Source organism: Manis pentadactyla, chromosome 1 (genome assembly GCF_030020395.1).
Source record: "Manis pentadactyla isolate mManPen7 chromosome 1, mManPen7.hap1, whole genome shotgun sequence".
NCBI lineage: Eukaryota > Metazoa > Chordata > Mammalia > Pholidota > Manidae > Manis > Manis pentadactyla.
Window position 1 is genome coordinate 44,961,025 of NC_080019.1, and position 15,382 is coordinate 44,976,406.

Genomic DNA, 15,382 nt, shown 5'->3' on the forward strand with positions numbered 1-15,382 from the left:
AGACAGTACAGCTGGGGAAACCGAGGCCCGGGGAGGAGAGGGGATGCCTGAGGGCACCCAGTCTCATCTGATAACCTACTCCCAGGGGTTTTCAGAACCCACAGAGCAGATTCGCAGGGCCAGAGTCAAGGAGAGAAGGGGCCAGCGGGCCACTCCCTCCGCAGCTGCTGAGGCGTGAGAACAGGCAACAGTTGGCTTCGAGACAGCGCTCCACACCGCCTCCTGTTCGCACCCCATCTCCCCACACCCGTCCTCACTCCCCAGGCCCCTGGACGCTCTCTCTCCCTGGAGCCCCTGGGCCAGCCCCATCCCACTCTGAGAACGGCCTTAACCCACCTGGGGCAGACCCACTTGCCTGAGCTGCCCACTTGGGCCCAGGAGGAGAGCAGCAGCGCCGGGTCCTCTTCCCCAGGGAAGTGCAGCGGGAGTGGGGCTCTTCGCACACTCTTCCTGTCTCTGGACAGAGTCCTGCACACATCCTGTTCTGAGGCTGGAACAAGGCACCCCTTCGCGCCTGCTCCAGCTCCACAGGCTATTTCCCTCACTGAAATGAGTCAAGCTCAAATGACCTCCCCATGAAGGAACAACCCTCCAAAGATAGTCTAATTAATTTGGAAAGCATGTGTCCCTCTCTGGAATGATTCCCCAGCAACTGGGCCAAGGACACTGACAGCCCCAGTGAAGATCTCCCAGTCTTTGCTAGGCAGCCTCCCAGATCTCCAGCATCCTTGGTCCAGGACACCCCCAGCAGGACCCTCCCCTGCCAACCCACTCTTCTTCTCTGACCATAACTCCCTCCAAGCAGCACTGTGTCTGCTTCACCCACAGTGCTGACAATATTCTCATCGCCTGGACTTTCCAAGCCATCTTGCCTCTCTCCCGCCTCTTCTCCCACTGCCACCCCCGTCATGGCATGAATCTCTATATCGCTAGCTGCCTGCTTACTTGTCTGCTCCCTTATCGGGCCAGGGGTTCCCAGGTCAAGGCTGACCCACCAGCCTGACAGAGCCAGGCAAGAGCAGAGACTGAATGAATGAATACGTGTGTTTGTTACACTGCCTGCCATGCGCTTGGCAGTATGAGGGTTCCTCTCTGCCAGAACAGCATCTGTGGTCCCAAGTCACTGTCAGCCACCTTCACCTCCAGTCCCACTGTTGGCCTGACACACAGCGGGTGCCTGGTGAATGCCTGCCACCTCTACCTGACTGAGCAGTAATAGAGTAATGCTAGGGGGTCACACAGAGCTGGGCTTGCATCTGGCTCTGTGTGGACCTGCTGTGCAACCTAGAAATAGTAGCTTCACCTTTCTGATCCTTGATTTTCATATTTGCATTGGCATAGGGATGGCGTCTCCCTTAGACAGGAATAATGAGAACTGTATATCCCCAGAGAGGTGGACGTGGACTTAAGACATTTGCCTTTCCTTGGGATCCAAGGCCACACAGAGTGGAAGCCAAGCCTGTGATGGGTTCTCACTCCAACAGAGCAGAAAGCAGAAGAGGGAACATTCCAACTGGGTGGGTCTCCAAGTCTCTCCAGGCCCAATGTTAATTACTAGGAGGTAGAATAAAGCCCAGGGAGCTGTCCAACAAAAGCCACAGAGTCCTAGTTCCATCCTAGTTCCAACCTAGGCTCCCTTCTTAAGCCCCCACGCTTTTAAAACTTGTTTAAGTTAAAATAACTTTTAGACTTGCCAAACAGGTGCACAGAATACCTGTATACCTGCCAGCCAGCTTCCCCTAATGCTAACATCTTGTAGGAGCACAGTACAATGATCTACACCAGGACATTACACTGACACAATACTATTAGTTAATGTACAGGCCTAATTCATACATCACCCATTGTCCCACCAACTGTTCTTTCCCTGGCCTGAGATCTAGAGCAGAACCCACATGGCATGCGGCTGCTGTGACTCCTTAGCCTCTCCATTCTGGACAGTCCCTCAGGCTTGCTTAGTCTTTCATGACCTTGATAGTTTTGAAGAGAATGGTTGAATGTCCCTAAACTTCAGTCTGATGCTTCTTCAGGATTAGATTAAGGGTATTTGTTTGGAGCAGGAGCACAGAAGTGATGCGTCCTTCTGCGGGCATCACACCAGAGACACATGGCTTCAATATATCTCATTACTGGCACCCTTAACTTTGATCACTTGGTAAGTTGGTGTCTACTGTGTTTTTCCATGGTGGAATTACTATTTATTCCTTTGTAATTAATAAGCAGCTTGTGGAGAGGTATTTTGAGAGTATGGAAATATCCTGCTTCCTGTGTTTTTGCCCACTAATTTCCATGTCCATTGATGATGCTTTCCAGCATTTATTACTGTGGTGTTAGTCAAATGGTGATTTTCCTATTTCCGTCATTCTTTCTACATTTATTAGTGAGAGTTTTACTGTAAGAAAGAGTTATCCCTTGTCCCCATTTATTTATTTATATCAGTATGGACTCATGGGTATTAATTTTATTCCAGGTATTCATCCATCTGTTTGTTTTGCTGTTCACATTATCTCATCCTCTAGTGATTGCAATGGGGTAGTGGTGGGACTTGATGATGAGGGGAATCTAGTAACCACAATGTTGCTCATGTGATTGTATATTAATGATACCAAAAAAACCCACACAAATTGTCTCATCCTCTTTTGACAAATCTCAACCCATCTGCTTCCTGTTGGGCAGACTTTCCAGCCACCGCAGAGCAAACACCTAGTTCCGGGTGCAGGGCAGGTTGTGAGGGAGAGCACAGAGCCTTCGCACCAGCAGCCAGGTGTCCCGGGAACTCACTGCAGCATCTTCCCAGCAAGGGCTGGGCCTTTTCCTGAAATGGACAGGTTCCAGGCAGGGGAAGTCAGTCCTGGCCCTGGGGGCAGGGAGTTCCAGGAAGGGCTGAGCCAGCCAGGTAGGCCCACATCCCTCCACAGCTCTCCTGTCAGTCCTCTGCACTCCGTGGATCCACCCAGTGCTCCCCTGGCCCAAACAGCACCGGCTGACCACATGCCCTGAGTGTTTCCTTCCTGATTGCCACCCCCCGCCCTGCAGCAGGGATAATTGCTGTGAGGCCCAGGTGGCAGACAGCTGGGCAGCCCTGGCCCACGTCCTCTCAGGCAGAGGAAGTGCTCTCCACCCAGGGAAGGCTGCCTCCTGCCCTCCACCTCCACCAAGGGCAGCCAGAGAGGAGACAGCGGTGCACTGCAGGGGACCACTCCGGGGGAAGGGGGCTTCCCCGTGCCACAGTGGGCTAGACAGGCAAGGCTCTGAATTCACCCTTCTTCACTCTAAGACAGCGCACGGATTGCTTTCCCTGGGAAGGGAGCGGGCCCGGCCTTGAAGCCAGCCTGCCTGGATGGCCAGCACCTCTTGAAGGGCCCCCACCCATAAGATGGCGAACCTCCTGCTTCTCTTCCGAGTCCTCGGTTCCCGCCGGCGCCACCTGAAGCCCAATCACCTCTCTCCCCACTCCCAATCCCAGCACCTAGCCAATAGCCACCAGCCCCATAGAAGTGACACCTCAATCAGCTCATGCCCCTTCCTATATAACCCAACACCTTTCCCTAATAAAGCGGAATTCTCCAGTGAATTGCTGCTGTGTGTCGCTCCTTTCCTTTCACCTCTCGTACGGGACACCAGTGCCACTTTGACTTCAGAGTAGAGACCATAAAATCTTTACTACTCTGACATACTCCTAACTCACATTTTTAACATGTTGGACACATCTACTATGACAGTGAGAGCAGCCTCACATTCTCAGTTATCTGCTTCTCTCTTCAGCCAAGCACTGACTACGAATCTGTGAGCTTTGGCCTGTAGCCTGATCCTTCCTGTCTTCCTTGCCCCAGCCCCAGGTCCCCCTCCCAACAGAAGCCTCCCCAAGCCTCTCTAGGCCTCCCTAACGCACTGGTCTGAGCTTCCTGAGTATGTAGGGGAATTATTCTTAGGGGCCAATCCGTCTCCCTACCAGGCTGCAGATACTCAGTCAGGGGCCTTGTCCATCTGCTTGCAGGGTCCCCGGAGCTACCTGCGCAGGGCAGGAGCTGGAGAGCTGGCCAGCTGGTTTGCTGGCATAACCCGGCCAGCACTCGGCAAACTGGCTTTTTAACGTAAGAGCCCCGGTTTGGCCCTACCTCACCGCTGTCTTCCTCTCTGTCTCTTTCTCTCCATTTCTCTCTTCCATTCTGGGCCAAGCTTACAAGAAGGTCAGTCTGGTCCACCTCTAGAGTCTTAAAGTTAGAATCCTTAAATAAAACCACACACCCGCCACCTGATTTAGAAATTCTGTCAGCGCCCATGTTTACTCACTTTGATTCAATGTTCTGCCAGAACCTCAGGCCGACTCCTTCCTATCATGCTCCACTGACGGCACAGCAGGAAGGAACTTTCGCTCATCTAACCTCTTCCATTTCCTGTTTCTGTGCCACCCCCTCCAGCTGACCCCCTCCCATCACCTGGACAAGTGTTGTCTCTCCTTTTGTACATCTGCCCGGGGCCTGTGCCCCCCCAAGGGGGCTGCTTTCAGCTAAGCTGGGATGGAGGCTAACCATTTCACCATTTACCAGTCCCTTGCTTCTGTATAAACATGTTTGTTTGCAATCAATGTATTTATCCATCTATCAAAATACTTTCAATGGTGTATTGCCTGCTGGTTGGTGCATGGTTCTCCAGGTGTCTTCTCTGTGGGCGAGGCCATGCCGAGGTTGTCACATGCATTTTGCAGACAGGGTTGCCATGGCTTAAGGAGAACAGGCGCTTGCCCAGAATATAGTTGCCTGGGGCTGCCCAGACTTCCTGATTCCCACCCCAGTTCTCTACTGCCCACAATGTATGTGAATATTCTCTTAAATCCTTTGCCTCTTCCTTCTCTCCAGCCCCTCCAACTCATCTAGTTAGCTATTCCAGACAGAAATTATTTCTTACTCATCTGAAGAGCCCTCAAAGCATGGCCCAGCCAGTGCCTGACATGTAGTAGGCACTCAGTAACAGCTTCTTGGGTGAACACATGCTTCGGTGTAGACAGCCTTCCCAGAATAACCTACTTTTTTCCTACAATGGATTGCAGGGATTTTTGTAGGCAAAGACTCTCCTCCTTGGGGCTCCTATGGACCTTGGTGTCCCCTGTCGATAAAGCAGTGGTAAAGGGTTGGACTGCATGATGTCCACATTCCCTCAGCTGTGACATCCTATTGTTGGCTCTTGGACTATGTCCATAAGGACTGCTGTCTGTGCTTCTGGGAGCTCATGACTGGAAACGGGAATGCCCAGCCAGCCCAACGTCTAGAACAGCAAATAGCAGCAGCTGGGTGTACCCTCAGGTTCTAAGCAAAGACAACATCGTGTAGGATTTGGAAATTGGTACTCACTGCTAGGCCAGGAAGTGAGTGGGAGTCATGGGCAGACAGAGCTGCCAGCTTTCTGTAGCCAATTTCACTCTTCTGGAGTTATTTCTTTTAAACACATTCAAGGTCTTGGAAAATGAAGAAGCTGACTGCTAATCAACATTTGAGAACTGGGAGCCATGCCAATCACACCTTCACCTTTCACCCCATCTGTCCATCCCAGAGGCCCTCCCCTGGTGTCTGTACAGGACCCAGGCAGTCTGAGGCCCCCAGCTCACACCCTTGACCCCCAGCCAGTTGGCCAATTACACCTCCCTTCTGAATCCAGATGTGTTCCCCCTCCTCACCAGGTCAGTTTTGTAGTTTTATTATATTATTTACAATGGCAGTTTTCAAAGAGGCACTCCCTCCAAAATGCCAGAAGAGTATATCAAACCCCCATGTGTCCATCACCCCACTTCAACAATCACCAACTAATGGCCAATCTTTTCACCTACGCTCCCACCCACTTACCTGCTCCTGTACTATTTTGAAGCAAGTACCAGACATCATCATGTGAGCTGTAAATATTTGAGTACGTGCCTTAATAGATAAGGACTTTGATCACTATCACACCTAAAAATGCTAACACTGATTCCTTAATGTTGTCAAATATGAGGCCACTGGCCTCATATTTTTCCCTTTACAGTTTGTTCAGATAAGAATCCAAATAAGATCCACATACTATAAGTGGTTCATATACATTTTAAGTTTTTTTTAAATGTATAGGTTCCCTCTCCACCTCCAACTTTATGTTTTCCCTTGCAACTTGTTTATTGAATAAATTGGTGTTCAACCTGTAAAGGCTAGTTTCCCACAGTCTGGACTGGGCTGATCTCATCCTCATCACGTTAACACATCTCTCTGCCCTGTTGTCTGTAACACGTGAGTTGGAGGTTTGGTGAGATCCTGACTTGATTCTTCAAAGGTGGTGCTGTTCACCCATCCAAAGGCACACACTGTCTGGCTAGTGCTCTTCTTGCGAGGTGAGAAGCCGCTGATGCTCAGCGCCCAGGCCCACGCATTCTTCAGGGGTTGCAAAATGGTGACTGGCTCACCTCTGATGACTTACAGTCTCCTCCTGCAGACTCTTGCACACCCCTGACCTTCCTCTGGTGTCTTTCTCTAAATGGTTTCTTAGTTACTGGCATGTCTTGGCTCTTGGCCACCAGACTCCAGTCAAGGCCACACAGTACCACACAGTGCTGGGCATAACACACAGGAAACAGCACAAAGTCCACCTGAGACGTCCCAGTTAGTGGGCTGCTCTTGGGGACTAGGAAGCTAAGTGGTCATGACATGCGAGCCCTGAGTCCTCCAGACAAACTAAGAACATCCTCAACAGGTGAGGCCAAGGATAACTTGGTGTCAGCTGAGACCACACTGTCCTTTAAAACAAGATGGAATAGGCTTGCCTCTAGCAGAGAACTGCTCTGGCTAAAATTCCCAGGAGCTCATGCTGGGAGGCCACTTCTAGCTCTGAGTCTTTGCTGCCTTGACCTCTCCAGCCCTCTCGTAGTTCACCTCCCACAGTGGCCCCTGCTCCTGAACATCCAGGTCGAAACTCAGCCCTGTTACTGTGCTCATCTCCTCAAAAGGCCTCAGATGGCTCATCTGTGAGGGTGGCAGATATTCCTTAGGTTGGGGCAACAGTTGGGTTTCAAGTGTCCACTTGCCTGGGCCTCTCTCATTCTTCCCAGGCCCCTCTTCAGCCTCTGGCTCTCCTGTCCACAGACGCACTCCCCTCGTTACAGGGAAGATCATCAGCTTAGGGATGTCGCTGTGATGACAGACACCATATGCCTCAGGTCTCACCTGACAGCACAGACCACCTGGCAAGGCTCAAAATCCCACCCTTTCCTGTCCCCATTCCCACCTAGTCCCTACAGATAGAAGGGAATAATGTGCAGACACATACCCTTCCCCTTAGGACTACACTTTTGTGCCAGTGGATCCCTTGGACAGTATGGCAAAGCCTTAGACTTCCCTCTCAGGATAATGTTTTTAAAAGTATAAAATACATTAAAACACAACTATAGCTCAGAATTGGAAGCAATCCAAATGCCCTTCAGTGGGCAGGTGGTTAAACAAATTGGGTAGAGTGCCTACCATGAAACATTTCTCACAGAAAGGAACAGACTACTATCTATACAACAATTCAAGGGAATTATACAGAATGAAAACAAGCCAATCTCAAAAGGTTACATACTCTTTCAAAGTATGTAAACCTCTAGAGTATAAGACCCCATTATATAACATTTTTGAAATGACAAAATTATAGAGATGGAGAAAAGATCAGAAGATGCAAAGGCTTAGGGAAGGCAGAGGAAGCCAAGTGTTTGTCTATAAAAGAATACTGTAAGAGATCCTTGTGGGGATGGAGCTATTCTGGTGGTCCTGAATCTACATGTGATAAAACTGAATGGAAGGGAACACACACACACATACATACACACACACACGCAAATGAGTGCATATAAAATTGGTGAAGTCTGAGTGAGGCCCATGGATTGTAGCAATGCCAGTTTCCTGGTTATGATATCGTACTACCATTTTGCAAAATGTTACATTAGGGAGAACTAGGTAAAAGGTACACAGGCTCTCTTTCTACTTTCTATTACTCTTTCAAGTGCATGTCTACAATTATATTGAGATAGTCTTATTTTAAAAGAAGGAGTGAAAAATATTCTGAAATGGTTATTAAAATATATTAAAACACATCTATGATATAGTAATAAATGCATTTCCTCATTAACACATTTGAAAAGATCCAGCAGTGGATCTCATAACCACCATGTCAGTGATTAATACATATATTTCAAGATACCTATGACAAGATCCTGCCAACATAACTCTGTTCTGTTGCCTACATATATAATTGAAGGATATGTTAATTTGTTAGAGGTTAAGTACAATAAAAATGTAAACCTTTTTCATCCAGTTCAGGGCCCCCTGAATTATATTATGGACCCACAAATTAAGAACCCCTGCCTTGTTTAAAATGGCAATTTTCCCTCCTCTGTTGCACAAGCTGTAATGAACATAAAGGGCAAAAAGTAATAGAGGGACTATCTATAGAGGAGGTAGTGGTCACACTGCAGAGGTCATGAGGGCTGGGGATTTTGAAATTTTAATTGGTTATTTCCCCATGTTGACCTTCCCTCCACTCAAAAAGCCAACCTCGGGAAAGGTCTTTTAATTTTTCCTTGTCCTCTTGTTAGGCAGGAAAATAGATAGGAGCAGGGTGGAAAGAGAACAAGGTCAGTAGAGCCCCCTAGAAAGGACTCAGTTAACCAGTTAAAACTAGAAATCCAGAAAAGACTCAAGAGTTAATGAGTTAATCAGTTAAAGCTCAAAAGGTCAAGAGCAACTTGGCCTTGAATGTTTGAATATTCCCTAGTATCAGCACAGCCCACGTTATCATTGTGTCAATCAGATCATTGTGAGATTTACTCTAGCCTGCTAAAAGGCCCACCTATAAACAGTGTAATAAAGACAGGGAGATCCCACCTTAAAGCTAAAATTGCATTTTGAAAAAATTCCAGGAAGTTTAAGAAGATTCTTTTTATTTCCAAAAAAAGTTGAATTTATTATTTTACATTATGGCATTTAAAGGGAATAATCAAGTTGTTTCATGGACTGGAAGATGATTTATTAATTTCCTTTCGTTTCCAAACCACATCAAGCAGTCACTGCATTTATGAGGTAAGTCAGCTGAATTTTAAGATCTTCAATCTATCCTGTTGAATATTCACAGTAACGGCATAAGTAAATCCCTTCAGATAAATGTGAATTTAAATGTTTGCAGTATTCTAGCATACTTGAAAAGCCTTTGCCACAGTCATCACAAACATGAGGAAAAGTTTTAGTATGTTCAATAGCAACATGCCTGTTAACATTTGTATGAAGTCTACTCCAAAAATCACATACTTGACATATAAAGAAGTTCATACATTTGTCAAAGGTAATTTTGCTTAAGAGGCTGTACTGTCCATGTTCTTCATTGTTATACTTATCACGTAATTCTATTAATTTACATGCATATTTATTTACCACATGGCTATGCAAGTCTTCTGGATCATTTGTTTCATGTTCACAGAACTGACACAAGTGCTGTTCATCATGGCTGTGTTCCTGGAAATGTAGGTAGATTTCACACTTTGAGAACTGTACATCACACTGTTCACACCAATAAAGGTGATCACTAAAATGAGTGTCTGCAATGTGCTGCCTGAGGTTCTCAAAAGTTACTGTCTTATAATTGCAGTATTTACAAATGTAGGGATCCTCTTCATGCAGTCTGGCATGTTTGATCAGAAGTGTTGGGGGACCATTGTGTATTTTCCTTGTATGGGTAAAATTGTAACATTTCCAGAATATCTCGCCTGGCTTTAGTATATCTGCATACCAATAGGTGTTCAGAGGTGTAAACAAGTAAGCTTTAGTGCATTTGCATCTTTCCTCTGGGGTGGAGAAGTTCATCTCTGTATCAGTGGGTAATTACCTGGGCAACAGAGGGCTTATCTGTACCTGAGAGGTAAGGGGGAGGCCCGTGTTGTGGCTGCTTGAGCAGGAGAGAGAGATGGGCCGGACTGCAGTTTTGTAAGCAATAAAAGGGTTTTAAACTTTATTTCTCCCTTTGACTGATTTTGGTTTTTAGGGGTATTTTGCTGCAGGATTTCCTTTCCCTGGACTTACAATTGGTGTAGTCTGCAGGACTCCTGTGAACCCAAAACCTGTCATAATGGGTGTGACCTTTGGGAGGGCCACCCCTAGAAATGATGGGGAGAAGCAGTGCTCACACTGATGGACATGTGTCTACACTCGTGTGGTCGTGGAAGCACCACCACCGCTGCTGGCCACGCCGACCCTGGCCCATGGCCCGAGCCCAAGGCTACTGCTTCTGCCACTGCTGCTGCTCTTGCTGCCAGCCGGAGCCTGGCCACAACCACGGAAAGGAGCAGAGGTCCAGGTCACCTTGAAGCAACTGGCTGCTGTGTACCACGCCTTGCTGGCTACAGAGCCCATTGCCAGAACAGCTCTGACCAAGGTAATAACCTCCTATCCCATCGTGGAGTGGGTGCGAGACTGGACCCAAAGGCCATGGAGTGGCGTGGCACAGACACCTCAAAAGACAACATGAGCCCATCGGTGTGGCTTGTCTTTCACCTTTGAAGAAGTCAGCCCTGCAAGTTGTGCAGATCAGCAAACCACCAAGAGGGGCCTAAAGTGTCCCTCTGCAGCCTATGGTTGGTTGCCGGTTACTGAGAGCGATCGAGGTACCCATTTTATTGGACATGTGTTACAAGGATGGGTACATCAATTAGGAGTAAAATGGACGTGGCCCTGGACATTTCAACACATGGACCGGTGATGCCTGGCTCTTCTGGCACCTTGGGGAAAAGGCCTAGAAGCTGGCCTTCTGTGTATTCCTGTAATAACAGCAAATTGGCCCCTGACAATCATGGTTATTTGCTTCTATGGTCTTTGTGTCCTGGATGTGTCCCCTGGCTGCGGCTGCCATGTGATGGCTGGAATGGACGAGCTTTGGACTTAATCTGCATGGGACTTTGAACCTAGCTGAATCCTCTAGCTTGAGAATTATGATTGTGTTGCTGTTGTCAAGAAAATAATATTTAAAGAGAGGCTTGACTTTGTCTAATGTTTGGTAAAAGTTTTGTGAGCAATCTAGCATGATTGTTAGGAATGAGTAAACAAGTGTAGAAACGTATTTTTGTGCTTAGTGAGAGATCGTGCTGTAAAGTAATCTAGCTGAATCCTCTGGCTTGAGAATTATGATTGTGTTGCTGTTGTCAAGAAAATAACGTTTAAGGAGAGGCTTGACTTTGTCTAATATTTGGTAAAAGTTTTGTGAGCAATCTAACATGATTGGTAGGAATGAGTAAACAAGTATAGAAACATATTTTGTGCTTAGTGAGAGATTGTGCTATAAAGTACATTTACTTAATCTGCATAGACTGAATCCTCTGGCTTGAGGATTATCAAGATTTTATTGCTGTTGTTATTGCATGTTACTAGATTGTTCGGAAGAGGGGGATCGAGAAATTGTAAGGCGAGATTTCTGGAGGGGTGGATTGTGGGTAAAATTATAACATTTCCAGAATATCTCGCCTAGCTTTAGTACATCTGCATACCAACAGGTGTTCAGAGGTGGAAAGAAGTATGGCTTTAGTGCATTTGCATCTTTCCTCAGGGGTGGAGAAGTTCATCTCCTTATCCTGAGAGGTGAGGGGGAGGCTGGTGTTGTTGCTGCTTGAGCAGAGAAGAAAGATGGCCTGCACTGCAGTTTGTGAGCAATAAACGGGTTTTAAACTTTATTTCTCCCTTTGACTGATTTTGGTTTTTAGGGGTATTTTGCCCCGGGATTTCCTTTCCCTGGACTTACACCTTAGTTCTTGTCCCTGCCACCACAAAGAATTGAAGGGCAGAGATATAGTAGTGAAGCAGATTAAAAGTTTTATTTAAAGTTACTTAAAGAGAGAAGTATGGCCAAGGAGAGGCATCCTGAAAGGTTGGAGTGACAGGGAAAAATTTATGAGGACAGGAATTTACAAGGACAGCAGTCTAGCCCAAGAGGCTCCCCTGTCTACTCCCCCTCAACACAAACAACAATTACACTCCCTTGGTTTCCGGCTCTGCGGAGCACCCGTTCCCTAGGTTCACTCCCTTCACTCCCTCCCCCTTGCCTGCTCGCTTGCTGTGCACGTAGGAATATTACAGATATGGAAGCAGAAAGATATATATTGCTCCCTTCGCCTTTGTTGGGGGCTCAGACTTTTGGGAGATTACTGCCCTCTGAGCCCGCCAGAGTGAAACAAAACCTCAACACTCCAAGACCACCGAGTGCCGCTGGGTTTTTTTGTCAGTGACTCAGTCCAGGCTTTCCATTATTTCCTGTAACAGGAGAGAAGAAAGTTTAAGATTAAAAGGTTACACACTTAGAAAGTGTGGGTGACCTCAGAGAGCGGAGCGCCCCTGAAAGATTGAAAAGAGAGAGTTTAAAATTAAAAGGCTATGCACTTAGTGCAGGCGACCTCAGAGAGAGGAGCGCCCTGAAAGGTTGAGGGTTCCCCCTTTTAAGGATTCTTTAGGAATGTGACTAAGGGCTGGGGGTGCAGACTTGTTAAGTGGTCTTTGAATACTTAGAATTAATTTAACACAAGGAACTTCCCGCTCTGATTTCTCCCTGGGATTCCGGTGTCCTGGTCTGGGAGCAGATCAAACAAGGCTGCCTGCCCAGCCTTCAAGGTGGGCTGAGTTATATTGTCTGCTTGCTAAAGAGTAAGTTAAGAATCTTACATTTTTAACTTCTGGGTATTAAAATACAGTCTTTAAGATGGAATCTTTCCTGCCTTTTACTATGTTGTTTATGGCTGGGCCTGCATGCTAAATTAGTTGCCTAGGTTACAAACTACTTAATTAGGGCCGGAAGGAGAAAAAAAAGCAGCATATAAGTAAAGGTAAAGGTAAAGTAAGCTGGGCTTGCATGATTAACACAACAAAGACATGGGCTGTGCTGAGGAACCTTCCTTTATCTGGGGAGTATTCAAACATTCCAGGCCAATTTTCTCTTGGCTTCTTGAGCTTTAATTGATTAATTTTGGGTCTTTTTAGTGGACTTCCTGGCCTTTTTCTCTTTCCACCCAGCTCATAGCTATTTTCCTGCCTAACAGAAGCATGTTGGTAGAGAAACTTTCCTCGTATTCTCAACACACATTTGAATCAGTTCACTTATGCTTCAGGATCATATGCTGCTTTAAAGCAGAAAAATACTTGCTGCTGAACTTACAGAGTTCACGTTTATAGAGGCCACTGCTATTAGCTCTCAGTAAAGGCCATTTCTGCTGGGCAGTCACATTCAAAGCTTGGTTCTTGTCAAGAACTTTGCAAAGTTTAGCTGGTGGATCCTCATCAGTTTGGTCTTGGAGACTCCCAGAATTGTTTTCTGTCTCTATATCATAATCTTCAGAAATAACACGCACTTCTGCAGCCATTGGAACACCTTCAGCAGCATGAACTTCTACAGGACTCTCCTGACTTTGCTGGTTGACTGATTCAAGTGAGTCACACTCTTCATCACAAATTTCAATATCAGCAGATTTTTCTGTAGAAAATGCTGAGTGCTCTAGGATTCTAAGCACAGGACTGGGAACCAGGTAGTTCTGATTTCTGTTTCGGGCCTTGATTCCATCCGTAAATTTTGGCAAGTCATTTGATGTTTCTGTATCAGAACCATCATCTTTGTTGTCAAAATACTTTAAATCTGGTTGTCTCATAGAACAAACACTGAATAACGAGAAGGGTGTAAAGTCTTCCTTTTTCTTTTTTTTAAGATATTCATTCATATCTTTTCAATTTGGTATAATTCTTAATATTGGAGGAAAAATGAATTATAGGCAAGTTTTCACAGATGGTAAAAAATGCCTTCCAGAGGTTTAAGTGAAACCCAAAACTGTTGGAGGAGAGAATGAACTGGATGGAACCCACTATGCGTCCGACAGTGTCGCTCTTTGCTGAAGTACACATCTTCAGCACCGCCATCCGCGCCTGCGCTGCACACCCAGGCACCAGCGGAGAGGTGAAGGAAAAAGATTCTTAAAATACTCTTTAGCAAACACATAACTCTGCCCACCTTGGAGGAACGGCAGGCAGTCTTGATTGATAAGCTAATTTTGCAGAATTACCTAGAGGGCTGATAACAAACTTAACGTCTCATAAAAGATACTTGAGACCACTTAACAAGCCCACACCCTAGCCCTTTGTCGCATTCCTGAAAAATCCTTAAAAGGGGGAACCCCCAACCTTTCAGGGAGCTCCTCTCTCTGAGGTCGCCCACACTTTCTAAATGTGTAACTTTAACTTTTCCCAACCTTTCAGGGCACTCCTCTCTCTGAAATTGCCCACACTTTCTAAGTGTGTAACCTTTTAATCTTAAACACAGGGCATGGCACGTAATGAGTCCAAACTAAGTAGGGCCATGGGCAGTCCTAACCCATACCCTGGCCTGGTGCATAAGCAACCAGATAAAGTACTCTGGGCCTGAAGGTGCTGGTGGACCATACTGGTGTGGATGTATGGAGCTGGTGACTAACAGGGAAGCAGGAAATGACATCTGAGTGGATGTCCACATGAGCATATACCCAAGAACCAGGTGGCACAGTACTCGCCTGGGCCTTGGCACTGGTTGAAATCTCCTAGAACTGACAATTCTGAGAGGGGGTGACCCTCACAGTGACTGAGATTTATTTTCCAATACCCTATGGGCTGTCTCAGAATAGAAAATAAATCATTCTAGAAAAATGTGAGCCTATTTTCTTGTATACTTGAGTTTGTGGCCAAGACCTGCTGGTACTTTCTGAATCCAAGGGCACAGCTTCTGCAGCAGTTGCTCTTGATGGCTCTCCCAATACCCTTCTCTCACCAGCTCGGTATATGCTGGCTGACTTCCAACTGGTAATGCCCACATTGCTTTGCCCTAAGGACTTGCTCTGGCTAACAAAGCCTATTTTGCTCCTGCATCCCTGTGCAGCATGCCAGAAGTCCCAAGGACATAATAATGTTCCCTCTCCCCTTAAGAGCCCCCAACCAATGTCTGGAGTGAGTAATACAAAAATACCCCATTTGCCTTGCCCCGGGTAGAACTCTGAGGTGTGTGTCCTATACTCTATCCCTGAGCTTCTCCAATGGGATCAAACTCCAGCTACCCACAGGGGTAACTGGTTTGATATAACACACCCTTTACTGGCAGCGCTCCCTCCTCTAGCTCACTTGCCCACTCTCTTGCACTGTCTCCTTCATCTCTCAAAGAAACTACTATTACTTGAACCTCATGACATCAATAGTTGATGTTCTTTGACTTACAAAAATGACCATTTTATACTGCTCAAACTAAAATTTACACTCAAATACTTGTTGCAGGGTCTGCTGAGACAGTTATCTACCTACTCTATCCAAAGACTGTTCCTTTGAGGCAACACCCAGTCACCCCACCAGCA

At 46.5% G+C, this 15,382-nt stretch overlaps 1 pseudogene; it reads right to left on the reverse strand.

Moving 5' to 3' along the window:
- Nucleotides 1-8,988: 8,988 nt before the first annotated feature.
- Nucleotides 8,989-13,760, reverse strand: LOC118918415 (zinc finger protein 639-like; annotated as a pseudogene).
- Nucleotides 13,761-15,382: the final 1,622 nt, after the last annotated feature.